Raw genomic sequence first — 17,626 nt, 5'->3', positions numbered from 1 at the left:
GACAGTTCTGGGAATTCTGTGTGGCCCTCCTCTGGTCTCGCTCCAATAGCTACATGTCCTTCCTGTGTTGGGAGCCTCAGAACTGGATGCAGTACGCTGGATGAGGTTTCACAAGATCAGAGTAGAGGGGGAGAATCACCTCCCTTGGCTTTCTGGCCAGTCTTCTTTTGACGCAGCCCAGGATACAGGTGGCTTCTGTGCACATTGCTAGCTTGTGTTGAGCTTCTCGTCAACCGATGCCCCCAAGTGCTTTTCCTCATGGCTTTTCTCAATCCATTCTCTGACCAGCCTGTATTTGTTTTTGGGTCCTGCATAAATAAACAAAAAGGAAAGTATAGTAGTGCTTGAAAATGTTGGTTTGAGTAAAATGCTGACACATAAGCTAGCATCAGTCAACAATTAATAAAAGATCTGAATCCTGAAAAGTCAGCTGACAGCCAAAATAACTGCAAATTAACTGTCTAAGCAAAATATATTGCAGTGATTGTTAAGCAAAGTGCTTGCTGGATGGTGATAGTGTGCATCAATCTCTTTTCTGTCTTTTTAATAATATGCTTAAAGAGCAGTGAAATTTGATTTTTAAATAATGAACACTCAGTTTTCACTTTTTCAATGTCTGATTAACTTTTGTTTGTTTTGTTTTTGTGTTTGTTGTTTTTAAGATCTTGATGGTTATGGCAAAAGTTTTCATCAGTGTATGGTATAATGGGCTACCAGTTGGATGATTTACAGTCATCTGAAACATGATACATACTTCTCCTCTTCCTTGCCCATGGTAAGTTTTGTTCCTCTATGTACCTATTAAATACTTAAGAGAAGGAACTTCAACATTGCAGTGACCTGCATTAGATGTTGTTCCCAGTGTTTTCATAGGGACTAGCCTAGAGCTGTTAATTTATGGAATACATAAAAAGCTTCCTTCCTTAAGCTGTTTTAGGATGTTTTAAAAACTTAACTTGAAAACATAAATGTACACGATTTTATTCTTTTGAATGCTTTTGGAGCTGTGCAAAGAACCTGATACACAGCTTGAAATGTTATCTTTCCTTTCTGCTTGAAAGCATCTTCACCTCCATATGAAGTGTATTGGTTCAAATTAGGTTCCAGCCAAATGTTCTTTTTGGTATCAGATGTTCCACAGTGTATTTAGGAACAAAATAACTGTACCTATCTTACAACTATAATTCAAAACTCAGAGAAAAAAGTAAATTGGAAAAAATACTTAGAAGAGCTTTCAGTTTTATTTTTACACTGCTTCTATGTTTTTTGCCTACAATTGTTCTGATTATAGTATCTGTGAGCAATGTTAAGCATTGTATAAACAATAATAATAAAAGCAAGGCTCCTCATAGTATAACTGTCACTTCTGATTTACAGTGTCCAGACATGCAATAATGAAATCCAAAGCACTAGTTGTTCATTTGGCTAAATGCATTGACAAACCAAATTTGGATATCCAAATGTTCCACTGACTGCTCTTTAACACAACAGAAATAGCAGCCCAGTCTGCTTTCCAAATTTCAGGTTAAGCATTTTAGATTAAAATCCCCACTGTCTTGCTCTTCTCCTTTTAAAGAGTTTTGACATTGCTTTTATACCAAAGTTTATGTGTGAATGATATGGAATTTTCTGGAATGGTTGCTTAGCCATTGTTAAAATTATATCTCTACATGTTAGTTACCCTAAATTTGTGTCTGGGGTTCAAGTTAGGACATGGCAGAACAAAAGGTACCTTTGCTTTTCTGTTCCCATTCCAGATTTCAGTGTCCTTGTACAGAAGTAGTGAGAAATGCAGTGAGATGCAAGCATTGAGAATAGAAGAGACAAATTAATGGCATTAATCCCAACCATCCTTATAATATGCTTACGTACTGTAATGAACTAAGACAGAGGCAATACAGCATCCAGAGTTGTGTTTGTACTTGATAATGGAAAAATACATTTAAATCTTCTCATATAAACAGATAGAAATATTTACCAGCAAACTGGTTACTGTTGGTTTTTGGCGGAAGTAGGGATTTATACAGTGAACAAGACTGACATATAACACATCTTTTCTGTCTTCTGAAGGGCATTTTCTGCCTGCCTCTCTGATACCGATTTCAGCTCGCTTTGCATTTCAAGTGATATATCTCTTAGATATGATCCACACAACTCTGAAACCTGGGAGCTAGATACTGAGCAAGAAAATGTCTCCATGCTTGTTTCTGCTGGCAAGTTATTGAGAAAAAAATAAGAAGACAGTGTTTGATGTGTTATCTAGGCCCCTGTGATTCTGCAGGGCAGTTCCCTAGTGTTCACTGAGTTCTGCGTTGTTCCCTAACCAGGCTTTTGTTTGCCGAATTGGCTGATTTGTTTCAAAGACTTGACCTTTTTTTTTCTCCTCTTCCTTATCAGCAGTTTGCCTTACATTTCTAAGCCTGTTTTTGCATCTGGAATGTGCACTGATTCATGTGCTTTGTGACAGATCTGGTGGAAGAACTAAATTCTTTAAACAGAGAAAAAGAAGTCTACCCATATATGTAAACACTGCAGGATTTTGTCTCCTTTTCCAAAGATCTGCTACACCATATTTTACTACAATTGTTCTGTGTCCACTAGCCTCAGAACAAAATCAAATCCACAGTGTTTCCTTTGTGGACAAATTGAAAAAATATAGTGTGACAAAATCTTAAATTGTTAAAGAAAGGCTGTTTTATGTTGCCTTGACAGTTAAAAAAACACTGCTTGCTTTGGCAGTCTGTTTGTCAGGATTGTTCCTCTTTGTAGTCAGACTCTCCTAGCCAAGAGGATGTGTGCATAAAAGGGCGTCTTCACCCTCCCCTGACTATTGTATCTACTCAGGACTCATGTAGGCTCTCAAAAGCTCAGTGAGTTACCCCACTGCTTCTTTCTAATCAGATTCAAGCTAAGGTGGACATCAGGAAGTTACCTGAATGTCACCGCACATGATGTGAAGCACTAGAGGATTTTCTACCATTCCTACACTAGCTTGCAGAATGATATCTGGAGACTAAATAAGCATTAATCAATTAATCCTCAAATTCAAAACATACAAGAGAAGAAACAGTATTCAAAACAGTCATCTGCTTTCTAGAATCTGTAAAATAACGATGATAATGATACTTCTAATTTGCTCCCAAATTCTGTAGTCTATTTGCTGCTAGACCAGGGAAGCCTACTACAGAAAGATAGATTCAGATGATGAAGTCAGGCTTTTAGAGGAGATGGTGGGATTTAAGGAGAACTACTGTGAAAGGGAAATGGAATCTCTTACAAGGAAGGAATACTGGAAATCATGGAATGCTTTGGGTTGGAAGGGGCCTTTAAAAGTCATCTAGCCCAACCCCCAAAAACAGTACATCAGCCTTTAGTTACCGAGTGTCTTCTGTGTCTGCATTTTGCATTGGACCAGCTGATACCAACTTTGGCAGCTTTTTGTGGCTGGAAGCAGTCAACGCAACTGAGATTAAAAAACAAAACACAAAGCACCAAACAGCAATAAAAAGTGGAAAGTCTTAATTTTGTCCTAAACATACTGATTGTGTAAAGTCAGCACAGGATGACAAAGAAGCAATGAAGAGCAGATGCCAGGTACTGTTTAGGAGACATTTATGATAATTAAAAAGATAATATAGAAAATATTAAAAGTCAGTACATCTACAAACAAGACAAGTGGTTCAGAACACCCATAAAGTTATCAGCAACTGCTAGGTAGTGTTACAGTTCTTGTTACCTGATCTAAAGAAAGCAAGAATCATAGAATGGCAGGTGGGAAGGGACCTCAAGGATCATCTGGTCCAACATTTCTAGGTACCACTATAGTTGATATAAGCTGAGACTTAAAACTGTCCAATGTGGGGGAATATACCACTTCCCTTGGAAGACTATTCCAATGTTTGACTGTCCTCATGGTGAAAAATTGGCCTCTTGTGTCCAATTCGAATCTCCCCAAGAGTAACTTGTGCCCATTAACCATTGTCTTTTCCATGTGACTTCTTGTAGATAGGGAATCTCCATCTTCTTGGTAGCCACACTTTTAAGTACTGGAACACGGTAAGGAAGTCTCCCGTAAGCCTTCTCTTCTCAAGGCTGAAAAAAGCCAGTTTTCTTAGCCTCTCCTCATATGGCAGGGCCTCCAGTTCTCTGATCATCCCTGTGGCCCTTATCTAAACCCTCTCCAGCTTGTCTGCATCCTTTTGCAGAGGCCAAAACTGAACACAATGCCCCAGGTGAAGAAGAAAACATGGAGAAAGTCTAGCTCTGGATCTCAACTTTTCAACTCAAACAGTATGTCAAAAACTATGTAATGAAACCTTCTATACCAACACTAAGGAATGGAAAGCTTGTGTTTTGGAATTTTCTGCTTCTGTCCTCATTTCAGCCTCTCTGTATTAATGTGTCACAGTTTACACATAGTGTTGTAACTGAAGTGCTCCATTTTAAGTGTAAATCATCATTAATAAGTATTTAAGCCGGTAATTTTTTGTTATTTCCATAGTTTACTCCTTATTGTGGAAACTGAGGGTTCTCTAGACTGCCACTTGATTTTGCTTAGGCTGTTTCTCTATCAGAGCTCACACAGATGCATTCATTGAATCTGGGTCCGTTCTGCCATGCCACCTGCTAGCTGGGCTGTCTGAACACATCACAGGCTTTGTTTGGATGCCAGAGTAAATGGCATAGCAGGTACACTGAGAGAATCAAAATGAAGCATGCATTATTTATGGAAGTATTCACAATCCTACTGAGATATATCCTGAACTGAGATGCCTGCAGCTAATAAACAGAAACAGAGTAATACCTTTTACTGTTTGTCTTGAAAATTTCAGGTTTGGGTGAATTTAAACGAGGTTTTCTAATGCTACCTTTGTACTTTCAGATAAAGTAAGAACTCCCCTTTGCCCTGTTACTTTAATTTCTGCATGCTTCTCTGTACTTAATTTTCAAGCTGATACTGTGATCCAGAAGGACTGCACTATGTCGAGAGTCTTGAATAAATTATGCCACAGAGGCTTCAAAAGATTCAGAGACACTCGCCTCAGAGTTAGGTATTGGTTAAAAGAAGGCTCAGTAGTCTAAGAGGCATTGCTACTGATACGCTGTCTACTAATGATTTTTCTATTAGTAGGGAATCTTGACTAATGATTCTCTATTAGTGTGTCCTGATGGATGTTCTAGTCAACAGATTGGTGCATTTTGTTTGCTCTTAAAGAACATCCTTTTAATGTGAGTGTGATAGGATTTGACTTTAAATGAACTGCTGCAAGCAGTTTCTTTATCTGAATGGAAACAGGGAAGTATTTTCACTTTCTAGAGGTTTGAATTTGTGCATAGTTTTCTTCTGAATTCATAAATTATGTGTGCCAAGTAACTACCTCTGTAGGCTTTTTGCATTAAAAAAATAGTAAATGAGTAAAGATGCTTGGAATGAGGCTCTGTGGTAACATTACTGTTGTGTTTAAATTCTATATGCTACTGAAAAAAATCCAGTGACAGCCATTTTATACAAAAAGACTAAGGTTTTGCCAGTTCTGTTATGATAAAAAAAGCCACATGCAAGTACTAGTAAACACCTTGTTTCTTTTTGTCCTTAATATGTTAATTTAGCTTTTTTTCTCATTAATAATTAGTGATATAAGAATATACTGTGAATGCTTCAGATCTATTAGTGTTTTTTTTTATTCTTCTGCTATGAAGGTAAAGTTTCCAATGCAGAACCAAGTTATTCAGTACAGAACTATCCAGCCCATTATTGATTTGACAGGCAATGATGCTGGAAAGCTGGGTGGGTTTAATGGAGTGTGATCTAGGATATGGGCCATATTGGTGATCAACTGCCTTTATTTACCTAGCAGCCCCAAATCCTCTCCTCCCCTCAAAGTCAGACCTTGTTGACCTGCAGGATGTTAGTGCATGTAACTCAGTGAGAGATCTTTTTGAAGGGAGAGGTGACTTTATTTTAGGTAATCTGCAATCGAGTTGATGTTACCCATTTGTGTTCTCACACTGGCATGCTCACAGCACTGAAATACATGTTCAGGTATCTGGTCACCATCACTTACGTGCAAGTCTGGAGGCCAGGAGATGCCAGCACTTGCATCCTCACCACTTCACTTGGGTTCCTCTTGGTTGGTGGTGACAGATGAGTTTTGAGGAAGCTGTTTTGTATGATTTAGGTTGCTCAGTTTTAGTTGTTCACCTCAGAATTTTGCTTCCTTCAGCCTCTGTAAGTGTTAGGCAAATCTGCTGTCCTGTGCTTGTGTGTTCTCCTTTCATGTTTCTCTGGGTGGCAGAGCCTAACAGGAGAAGGTACGTGGCATCACTGCGTGTGGTATCGTCTCTCCTGCCTGTTTACACTTCTGACCCACACAGCAGGCTGGCTTACAGTGTGATTAATTACACAGCTTTAATTCTGGATACCTAGCTTGAGATACTGTGCTAAATGCTTGCTATGAAAATTGAGGACCTTAAAGTTACCTAGGATTAAGCCCCCCAGAATGTGCCTTTGAAACTTTGTTTCTTTTTAAGACAAAACATACTCCTCTTCTTTTTGGTGGGAATTGATTGCCAGAGTGCAGTATCCCTGAGAAACCTTGAGTATGATAACTCCTGTAGTTTCTCACAGACAGGATTAAATAGGGACTTCTGAAAAAAAAAAAAAAAAAGGATAATAAAGGAAGTATGCTGCTTTGAGCAATCAGGTATTTTTTCTTTGTTCTTTTTTAGTTAGCAGGCCAACATCCTTTCTGAATGCTTATTATTTTGTAGCTTTTTGAGGTTTATATTAGATAAATATATATGCTGGCCCTAGACTTTTATTTGCATATAATTATGAAATAAACAAAATAATACTGAGATATTTAAAAGCTATGGGACCTCAATGGTGGGTGAGGAAAGCAGGCCTTTGATAATCAGAGTAAGTAATATTTTTCTAAAAAAGAAGATTGAAAAAGACTCAATTTCCCCTCCCTGTCATCTAAATATTTAGAATACTGATGAGTATTTATAAAACCCAGGGTCATAGAATCATAGAATCACTAAGGTTGGAAAAGACCTTTGAATATCAAGTTCAGCCATCAGCCCTACACCCCCGAGAACACTAAACTATCTCCCAAAAGACCACATCTGCCCATTTTTTGAATACTTCCAGGGATGGTGCCTCCACCACCTCCCTGGGCAGCCTGTTCCATCACTCTTTCTGTGAAGAAATGTTTCCTAATATCCAATCTAAACCTCCCCTGGCACAACTTGACCCTATTTCCTCTTGTCTTATTGCTAGTCACTAGGGAGAAGAGGCCAACACCTACTTCACCACAACCTCCTTTCAGGTAGTTATAGAGACCAGTGAGGTCTCCCCTCAGCCTTTCCTTCTTCAGGAGGAACAGCCCTAGCTCCCTCAACCTCTCCTCATAAGACCTGTTCTCCAGACCCCCCTTCTCTGCACCCTCTCCAGCACCTTGATGTCCTCCTTTTACTGCAGTGTCCCAAACTGCACACAGTGCTTGAGATGCAACCTCACCAAGACCAAGTATAGGGGCAGGATCACCTCTTTGGTCCTGCTGGTCACACTATTCCTGATACAGGCTAGGATAACATTGGCCATCCTGGCTACCTGGGCACACTTCTGACTCATGTTAAGCCAGCTGTCAATCAATACACCCAGGTCCCTCTCATTTGGGCAGCTCTCCAGCCACTCCTTGGCTCTAAGGCCCTTGGGAAGTCTCTCCATTCCAGGCAGATGAAAGCAGCTGTGGCTTTGCCCTTTCTGGGGTTGTCTGCCCATCCTCTCCGCTCCCCGTCCTTACTTGCACTTAGGGTTATTCTGTGCCACAAACCCACCTTGACACCTGGGGAATGTAATGAGGTTTCTGTTGGCCCAAACCTCAGGAGTAGAAAGGTCTTTCCAGCTAGTGATTCTGCCATCAATCATGTCAGCACTCCTCCCATTTTACTGTCAGCTGTGCACTTGCCAGTGGGACCTCTTTGGCAACCATTGAACAACACAGGCCACCATAATTTACCTTTACAATGAGTTATGGGTTAATTTGTCATTTTAGTTTTAATTATTTTCAACATAGCAGTGTTGTGTAACTTACCTAATAGCAGAGAACTGTTGTAAGGACGTGTCCGAATTAAGCATAATAATTTTAAGACTCATTCAAAAGTACCATTGCAAAGCACAATATAGAAAACAGGTAAGAATTGCTGCAGTTCTGTGACTCCCAACTGATTAAATGCATATGGTACCTATCTCCTCTAACTTTGATTATTCTCTTAGTCAGCATCAGCAATAGGACAAATACAGAAAAGTGGAAACTAGTAGAAAAGACATTGCCTCTGAAAACCAATTTACATTTCTCAGCTCAGGGAAACAAAATCTTTTGAAAGGATTAATCAAGTGCTTGAGAGGGGGAGGAATGAGATTCATAAGTTTAATGCATGCTGTTACAGCAGGCATCCACAGTTCAATTCTGCATTCATTGCTTTTAGATGAGCTTTATATTAAATCTGAGTAAATGTATTCAGAAATTTAGAAAAGTCTTTCCCACCCCCTTTTACTGTTGTCAGTAGAAGCATGTAGATGTTGGCAACTTGTTAGCTTGAAGGGAATCTGTCTCATTGAGATCAGAACTGTTGCTAGAAAACTAGATCAGTGCAGGTTTTTACAAGTAGAGCGGTCATGCTTCCTAATAGAATCACTACTGTTTATAACAATAATCTTTTCAGACTCTAATTACATGTAAATGCTATTGGATGCCCTTCTTTACCAGAGAATTAACAAAGTTGGACTAAACCAGCATAAAATCCTGAAAACTTCTGTGAAGTTGCTTTTTGACCAAGAAATGGCAACCTGATCTGAAATATCCTTCTGTTAATGTCTGCATTTCATAAAGCCAGGTAACACTTCTTTTTATCAGCTTTCCTCTCATTTTATTTGCTTTTGTACTACAGTGTTTTCTACAGCTTTATATAAATATGTCTTTTGACTGCATTTTATGAGTTGAGTGCATTTTATAGTGGTTTTTAGCAACAAATTTGCGCTATAATTTTATGTGGGTAAGCATTTCTCTTGGTAAATTTTAGTTTTTCTGCTAAATTATTTGCTTAAATGCAGAAGTGAATAGAATTGATATCAAAAGTAGTTCTGTACCATGTTAATGTTAAGGAAATAATAATTTAGATTCAATAGAATACTGATTTTGAATAGTTTGTACCACTAGCTTGGTGAGACACTATTTATTATTCTAAGCATTAATACATGCTATTATATCTCAATTTGCAGTGTCACTAATTGATGTCTTTTTTCCGTATATATATGTATATAGACATGCACACATATAAAAAAGATTAAAGAGTATTTTAAATTATACGGAGACACTTTAAGAAATAAGTTGTTTGGTGGGAAAAAAAAAAAAAAAAAAAAAAAAAAAAGAGGATCATCCTTGTGGGAAATGAGCAAACAAAGTAATTTTTTTCCTTTAAAAGAAAATTGATACTATTTTTTTTTTTAAATGCATGTTTTACCTGGGTTCTGAATCAATTAGTCTGCATCTCTTATTGCATAGATCTTTATAATAAAGGTAGGATTCATCTAGTATTTCTCAAGTTGTTAGTACGAAGAGGCAGGCAACTCCAGAGGCAATTCCTCTCTTACATCCATCTTTGATACTTATCTTACAAGGGGTTATATTATCCTTTGGAGTTGGCTCCAAAAGCAATATTGTAATTTCCCGATAAAACATGCCAGTATAACCATGAAGAGCTAAGTGCTTCCTATAGTTCTTTTCGTTTTGTTGGAGCTATAGCAATTGTATCTCTGGAGCAACTGTACTTGTTCAAGTAGATTCTACATTTTAAGTACATAAAGACTCTCTCAAAAGGATAGAAACTTTCAGATTGCAAAATAAAGTACTTCAACCAGTGTTATGTAGCACAATAATAAAAAAAAAAAGTTCAATTATCCTAGTATTTAATCCAAAGCAGTGGTGTTCTTCAGATCTTTTGTTTGCTTCATGGTTCTGCATTCACAAAAATAACACACTTGCTGTGTTGTATTCTACCTGCTGCCTTTTTCTATATGAGCAGCATGTTGAATTTTTCTACTTTTTCTATTTGCTAATGGAAAAGACTAATGTATATCAGTAATACTCATTTAACTAGTTTGTACAATATATTTTCTCTGATACTGAACCCTGTGTCACCTGTTTTCTAGCAAATCTTTGTCATTATTTTACTGGGTTTTTTTAAAACAATTTTTCTGCTTTGGACAAGCTCATGCTGCATTTTGCCTTTCATGTTGCGTATATGAACTGACCTAATAAAAATCTTTGCCTTTGTTAGATTCTTTTGCCTTGCACGAAACCAACTATAAAAATACAGTGATGCTTCAGTGTAGTGTCAAACTACAGTCTCGCCTATGTTTGCTCAGTACAGTAGCTCTTATCCAAATACTTTTTAATTCCAGTGTCTTTATCATGTCATCTCCCTAGCAAGAGCTTTACTGGTTTAACATATTTACTCATCTGCAGTTTTCCATGGATTAGACAGTCTTCATTTCCTCTCCTAAGTGAAATGAGTTGGAATGGTGCTCTCTTCAATAGTCAGTGTTTCACTGCAGCAATGCGGGTGTGGAAATTATTTCTCCTTGGAGAATGTATAGCTTTATTCAGGACTTAATACTTACAGTCCGAGTTTCATCTTCAGCCAAGTGAAGTTAATGGCTTGACTGTGCGTTATGTAAGAACTTCTTGCATAGTGCTAATTAATCAATGTCATGCTTTAAAGCTGAAACCTTTTGCGTAAGAAAGAACAGCAAGGTTTCAACCATTTGTACTAATAAAAGAATATGTGCCATTTGGGGTTATCTTGACCAGATTTCAACTTGTATTATGTCCTGTGTAATAACCTGCTTGCTACGTTTCAATTGTGTAGTCCGCTGTTCTTTAATTCTTCCTCTTGTTTTGTTGCTTGGCACAGCTGAGCAGCTGCTGTGTTCCGTCCTCCAGGTGGCGCTGCTTCAAATGCCTGGAAAAAAAATTATTCCAGTTAGAAATAGGTAACACTACAGTAATATATGAGGTGTTTAAAATGTCTCCTAGTCTACTTTTTTCTGCCTGAGAGATTGTTGATATTTTGGCTTTACTACATTAGAAGAAGGACAGAGCATTTTTCATGTTAGGAAAATAATTTCTTTATAGGCTACCCAGCTACAAAGCTATTAAAGAGCGGCTGAAGGCTTTTCAGAGAGGATTTGTGGGTGTGATTATACTCAAGGGAGAGGAAGGAAGTGAAGGATCTGCTTCAAAGTGGAGACTTCTATGAGAATTGAGGCATCAAACCACCTCTCCAACAAGAGCCTGAAGCATCACATTAGCATCTGCAGCAGGTTATGCCAATGAGTCTGAAAAACTCAGATTAAATAAATGCAGTTGTTGGTGTTAGAAAATCAGGTCTCTGAAGAATAACACTAGTAACTATCAAGGGATTGTTCTAGCCAAATAGAAGTTTGGAGGTATATTAAATTGCAGTGCAACATGACTTTTTGTTGACTCTGAGCAAGGTCATAAGATAGTAATGCATATGATTTAGTTCTGAAAGTGAGTCAACTATGGAGCAGATTTCTTTTTGTTTGGAAAATGTACATACTTGAGCTGATTCAAGCACAAGCTCACCATGTTTGTTAAAGATCTAGTACAATTTAAAAAAAAAAAAAAAAAAAAGAACTAGAGCCTAACTGTTAATGACTAAATTTATTTATTTATTTATTATGAGAAGTTTCCCAGTTTTCTATCCTGTGCAAAATAAGGAAGATCAGTTTTGTCAAATAAATCAATAAATAGAAACCGTAGATTGTAGGTCCAGGGCACTACTTAAGTCCTTTTCCAAGTATATTAACGTTTTGAATAAGAAAGATGGATTATTTTTAAAAAAGAATTTTTAAGAGGGTCATTGCAATGGACTTCTTGTCCATTGTGTTTGGACGAGAAAGAACCTTTAACCATTTTTCAGAGGACGTTTCTTTGGGAAGGGATTACTTCATTTCTGTGTTTAGAATGGACATGGCAACTCTACAGGGGGCAACGTTGTCCAGTGCTCTCAGCCTTTTGTGGATGACGCAGATCAGAGAGAGAAGGAGCTTGTAACTCCATGGGAGCGCTGCATGCATTCTCTGTCATTACATATGTCTACAATCCTGAGCCATTTATAAGATAAGGGCTAATTCAGCTGTTATTTCAAAGGATAAATAATGCTGTCATATTATCATCACTTCACTGAGTATTATGAGACTGCTAACATTGACTTTCCCTCTATTTGGTTAAAGAAAGCTATAAAACTTGCTCGTAAACTGTTCTGCGCAGCTGCTTTTATATCACATTTCTGTGAGCCATATCATTGTTGACAGAGCTTTTGATTAAGTTTGACTTCTATTTTTGCTCTCAGTGTTCTACGAACTTTAGATTGAATTAATGATTATAAGGTGTCTGATTACTGATAAGCCCCTAATTATTTGAAGAAGTAAAATAAAGCTTTTACTTCTGCCTCTCTTCTCCCTTTCCTTAAGTTAGTCATATAGGAGAAGAATGCCAAAGCAAGACACTGATATTCATGTGCAAATAAATTTGTCATAATCTCACTTTGCTGTTGCTAAGAATGCTTTAACCCATCCACGGTATGTGATACAATGCACTTAAAAAGCTACTAGTGCTCAGTCTGAACTAAATGATTGAAATAACTAGACATTTCTCAAACTTGATGGACTAAATATTTTTTCAAATGCTTTCATTAATAAGTTTCCTGATGTGATAGGTGAAAAAGCAACCAAGAGGAGGAATGTTTTTGTCCATCCCCACCAGTTCTTAGGAGCTGAGAGATTCTAGGAGTTTTTGAAAAATGAGTTTTTTCTAAGTTTTCTAAACTCATGTTAACATTTTTCAGCATCTCAAAATAAGGTTAAATTCTGCAATTACTTTTTCTCCCCTTCCAACTAAATCCATGCTGCTTTTCCAGAATGTAATTTTAAAGCTATGTTGATTTTTTCCAAGGGGAAGTGTTTTATGCCAACTAAAAGCTACAAGCCATCACCTTTCCCCCTTGTTAAATATGGGAGTGATTCCAGTGAAACTAACATAGCTGTTAGAGAGTGAGTCTTCCTGTGCCACCCAGTTTATGTGAGGAATTGCACTAAGAATAAGAAAAGCTTAAAAAATCCTCTACTGTGGCAAAAGAATTTTACTCCCAAATACATGAGCACCTGCTGGCAATAACCCACTTAATTTCTGCAGAGATCTCCTGACTCAGCTGAAAGGATGGTGGTTGCTGTGTCCCAGCACAAGCTCAGTAGGAAAAACCTGTGGTTGCTCCACAGGCTCTCAAGGTGGAGCAAAATGGAAGGAACAGGCATTTGGTGAAGCTAAAGGCAAGGATAAAACAAGCCTGGGCATCTGAAGCAGTGGTTGTGCAGCAGTTGCTACTGTTGAGGTTTCAAAGGGGAGCTCCATGGCAGGGTGTCATTTTATGACTTGGGACTTGCTGATGTTCAGATGTTAAATACTCCGGGTAAGAAACATATTTGCAAGTTAGAGAAGTAGACATTTCCAGGAAGTTACTTCACTTCTGTGCTATTCACAGAAAGTTTATCAGAGCTCTTTTGCAGTCTCTTAAAGCTCTGTAGAGGTCTGGAGAAAACGTGTTTCATGGCATATCATAATGAAAGATGGAAAACTAGTGTTATGTCTGTGTTTTCACTGTAGTTGTGTGGTTTGTCCTCTATTAATGAAACATAAGGATAAATTAAAATACATAATTCAGGAAAAGAATATGTGAGTTTAATTAAAAACATCTGTGACACGATGGGAAAAGGCCAGCAAGTCAGTTTAGTAGCTGGTTTGTGTCTTTACACGTAAATTAGATGTGTAAAGAAAATAGAGCAGAAATCAGAAATAATGGGGGGATAAGGGGAGGCAGAAGGAGATTGCAAAGAAAGAAAGGAAAAGTACATATGTACTTTTTATTGGAAATTAGAAAGTTTCTGCTCTCTCAGGGTGAGTGGGGGTGCTTCTTTGGAAATCTGCTTCTCAGAAAGTAGGTCAAGCAGCTTCTGTCATCATGGTGTTTTGTTTATGAGGGAAAGGGGAAAATGAAAATAATTTACTAATAACGCTTCAGAACTGTCTGCATCTACTCCTTGACAGAATGCAGATGACATTAAGTACCGTGTTAGGGTAGAAGTTAAATTTACCAATATTAATTAGCTGTCTGAGCTCTCTGTTTATTGTTTTTCCTGCTAGGAGTCTTTTGAGGGCCCATCTTGTGGGTCACGCAAAATATAATCAAAGCAGTCGACTCTACTGTATGTATATTTACGTATCTCTGTGTTACAATCTACTTGTTCAAATTTGTGAACTGTTCTCCTTAGCCCTGCTTGGTTAATCTGGCCCAGAGTTATGATATTTGTGTCAGCTTTTTTGTGTTTCAACATGGAGATGTGACGATTCAATTTAACTTGAAAATTGGAAAAAGTATGTGGATTAATATTGACTGGTATAGGAGTGAGTTTCAGGAGTTTAAATGGAGGAAAAACTGGCAGTGTATCAAACTGTAGATTGATCAAATGTAAAAAAAGTGGGAAATGTGGATATATTTTTGAATTATGCAGCTATTTAGCTGGGTTTTTTTTGTTTTTTGGGTTTTTTTGTTTGTTTGTTTGTTTTTTTATTAAAAATCTGTAAATATATTCCTTATAATTTGGTCTTTGAACCACATCTAGTTTGACCTAAGATAATGACCTTTTTAATAGGGTCAAGTGAAGAGTTACTAACTTCAGTAAGGTGTTTTGGAGTGCCTTGGTTGAAAATCAGATTGGATGGAATCTATTTCTGGAAACAAATTATTTTATCTTACTTGCAGAAGGAGTTGCACCAATGCATAGTGGAAGGTAGGAGACAATATAACATCTAATATTTGTTAAGATCTCTGTCTGTCCCAGCACTAGCAAAATGAAACTTGTTGGTTACGCCATGCATCAGCTATGATGCTGACATGGTTATCTTTCCTCAGCCCACCATCTTGCTTTTCCTCCGAGGTCAGAATCAGTTGTCTGCTGGGTTGACTGCCCAAAATCTGATCCCGGGCTGCAGTGGCAGGTACAGCTGTGTCTCACTGCAGTGGCATCAGGACTGGAAGCCAGTACTGAGCTGCATGGCACCAACAAAAGGGGTTAAACAGTGCCTGGAAGCCATGAATGATTTGTAACCTGGCTTTTTAGAAGGGGATGCCTGGGCTGGATTTCCCGGGCAGTGGCAGGTGAAGCACAGTGGGGATGTTGCCCAGACTTGGCACTGCTTTGCAGTACAGTTCCCATCCCCCTGTTCGCCAACACTGTCTGCTTGCTTCTGCTCCTTGCTCCTCAGATCATTCAGAGCCCTCCCTTTTTGTTTGGAAAGGGGTTAAATTTGCTGTGGTAGCAGTGGAGTAGTCCTGATTAGGCTTAGTTTTGTCACCAAATTTAGCAAAATAATTATTAAATTGACATCCAAATGAGAGTTACAGTAAACTTCAACACAAATAGAAATTTACTCTTTTTTTTTTTCCCTTCTGTTGATTTTTCTTGGTGTTTTGTTTGCTTGTGGTTTTGTTGGGGTTTTTTTGTGGGTTTTTTGTTTATTTTTGGGGGGGACCCCTTTAATACTTAGTTCTCTAGGAGGGCATGAATAAGCTCTGATTATTTGATCAAGTCTCTGCTTCATCTGTGTCTCTGTTTTTATGCAGGCCTTTTTGGTCACTATAGTGTTAGTTTTTTCTTGCTTGTGAAAGACATAGCAGGTTGTGTTTTTTTCCCCATTTGCTAATGGGTTTATTTATGAATCAATACCAATTATTGCTTTGTTTGCTGCTACTTTCAAAATGTAGGCTATATTGAGGTGGTAGTCCTGTTTTGGGATGTTTTGTTTGGTTTTTTTTTCTCTTAGTATCATTATCTTTGAAAACGAGCAACAAAGACCAAACCTTATCAAAAGGAAGAGTAAGTTTTACACAAGACCAAATGGTATAAACTGTTATAAATGTAGTTCAGGAGTTAGAAGGGACTCTTAATCGTTAAGGTAGTTGGACTCCACAACAGCTCTGAAATAGAAATAATGAATTTCATAAATCTATTAAATGGATCTTATGGCCCTTTGATATCAGGTATCTCAGTATCTGAAGCTCACCTTACTAATTCCACACATTCAGTGGTTAACAGAAACAGGGTGATTTTTAGAAGCACAACTGCTTCAGTAATTTATCAGAGACCAATACGATGTTGTGGCGTAGCAAAATAACAGGACTGCTTCATTGTCAGCTAAATCTAATCAGGTATGAAGAAAGGCATTGTTTATCCATATGGCATCCCCTTCAACAAGCAAATACAGAACTTCTTATCTGTAGCTTTTTAACAGAGCAGCTACCTGCATCAGGAAAAGCAGGACAGAAAGTGTTGTACCTTGAACTGAGTCTTTTTTCTACTGGCTGCTAGGCCTCAGTAGTCTAATCTGTTGTTTTGGTGATAACTGAGTTAAGCACCACAGAGTAGGGCCAAAAAGGCAGCACTCGGGAAGTATGTTGAAATCATCCTTCTGAACAGGGTACATCACAACTGCTGGACAGACAATGGCTAGGAATGTTTCAGTACCTGAAAGGTATGTTATGACAGTCTTGGCACACAAAAAATTAACAGATCTAGATGTTAAAGAGCAATATGTTAGAATATGTTAAAAGTGCTTTTTCTGACAGCTTTGAAGCACTTGAATCTGACAAAAAAATGTTCAGGGTATTGATTTTCCTGCTTGGTCTTTCTTGTTCAGGCAGTTCCCCTTCTCAGCTAATCCTACACCCAATCATGAAGCTGAATGCACGGATTAAATTGTTCTTCTTTTTATTTTATGACTGTGTCCTGTGTTTAAGTGCCTCTTCTCTTCTTCCCCTAGTTATTTTTGCAGGCTCTGAAACTTTAAGATTCACTTTTAACCTGAAGTCTCTGTTCTCCCACTTGATGATTTGTCAGCTTTCTGAACTCTAGCCACTCGTACAGCCATGGCAAAGATAATTCCTCTGTAGCATGAGACTGCTAGTTGAATGCAGTCCATAGAGGCAACTCATTAATTTACTTAGTAGCTTTTCTTTCATCCTGATGAGGCACAAACAAATTATTCTCTCTGTCTTTGCTATGTTCTTTCTCACATCTGGTGGCTGTACTTGCATGTCCTGAGGTTACTTTATGGCAGCTCTTTATTTCCTGGCAGGTGGGACACTGCAGAATTACAATTGTTTCTCCTGCAGCCTTGCCAGACCCTGGGAAGGTGGATCTGTTCTCCCAGCCAAAGTAGGTGGGAGAAATGCTGTCCGTCATAGACAGGCATGAACTGCTATGTGGAGCCTGCTTCTCAGGATCCCATCCCAACTTTTCCTCTCGCATGCAGGACTTTGGGCCCCACTGTGCAGATCCAAGAGGTTTGTGCAACCTTTGGCTCAGCTGCATGTTGTTTGATCCTTTCATCAAGGAGCCCAAAGCCTTGAATCAAGTTTCTCAATCAGTGTTTCCCACCGAACATGGTAAAACAAATGAGGATTTTTGTGAAGGGAAAGA

General features: G+C 38.2%; 1 protein-coding gene across 1 annotated transcript in view; it reads left to right on the top strand.

Annotated features, from left to right (window-relative positions):
* The first annotated feature begins 660 nt into the window (after positions 1–660).
* The window catches only part of CHRM3 (cholinergic receptor, muscarinic 3), a 191,172-nt gene continuing 174,206 nt past the window's right edge, over positions 661–17,626 (top strand). The window contains exon 1 of the mRNA XM_009997576.1: positions 661–775. The gene's annotated coding sequence lies outside the window, so the exon portion shown is untranslated. The remainder of the gene's footprint in view (positions 776–17,626) is intronic.

This window comes from Chaetura pelagica, unplaced genomic scaffold (assembly GCF_000747805.2).
Source record: "Chaetura pelagica isolate M959 unplaced genomic scaffold, ChaPel_1.0 scaffold235, whole genome shotgun sequence".
In the NCBI taxonomy this organism is placed as follows: domain Eukaryota; kingdom Metazoa; phylum Chordata; class Aves; order Apodiformes; family Apodidae; genus Chaetura; species Chaetura pelagica.
This window is presented reverse-complemented; position numbering and strand designations above follow the sequence as displayed.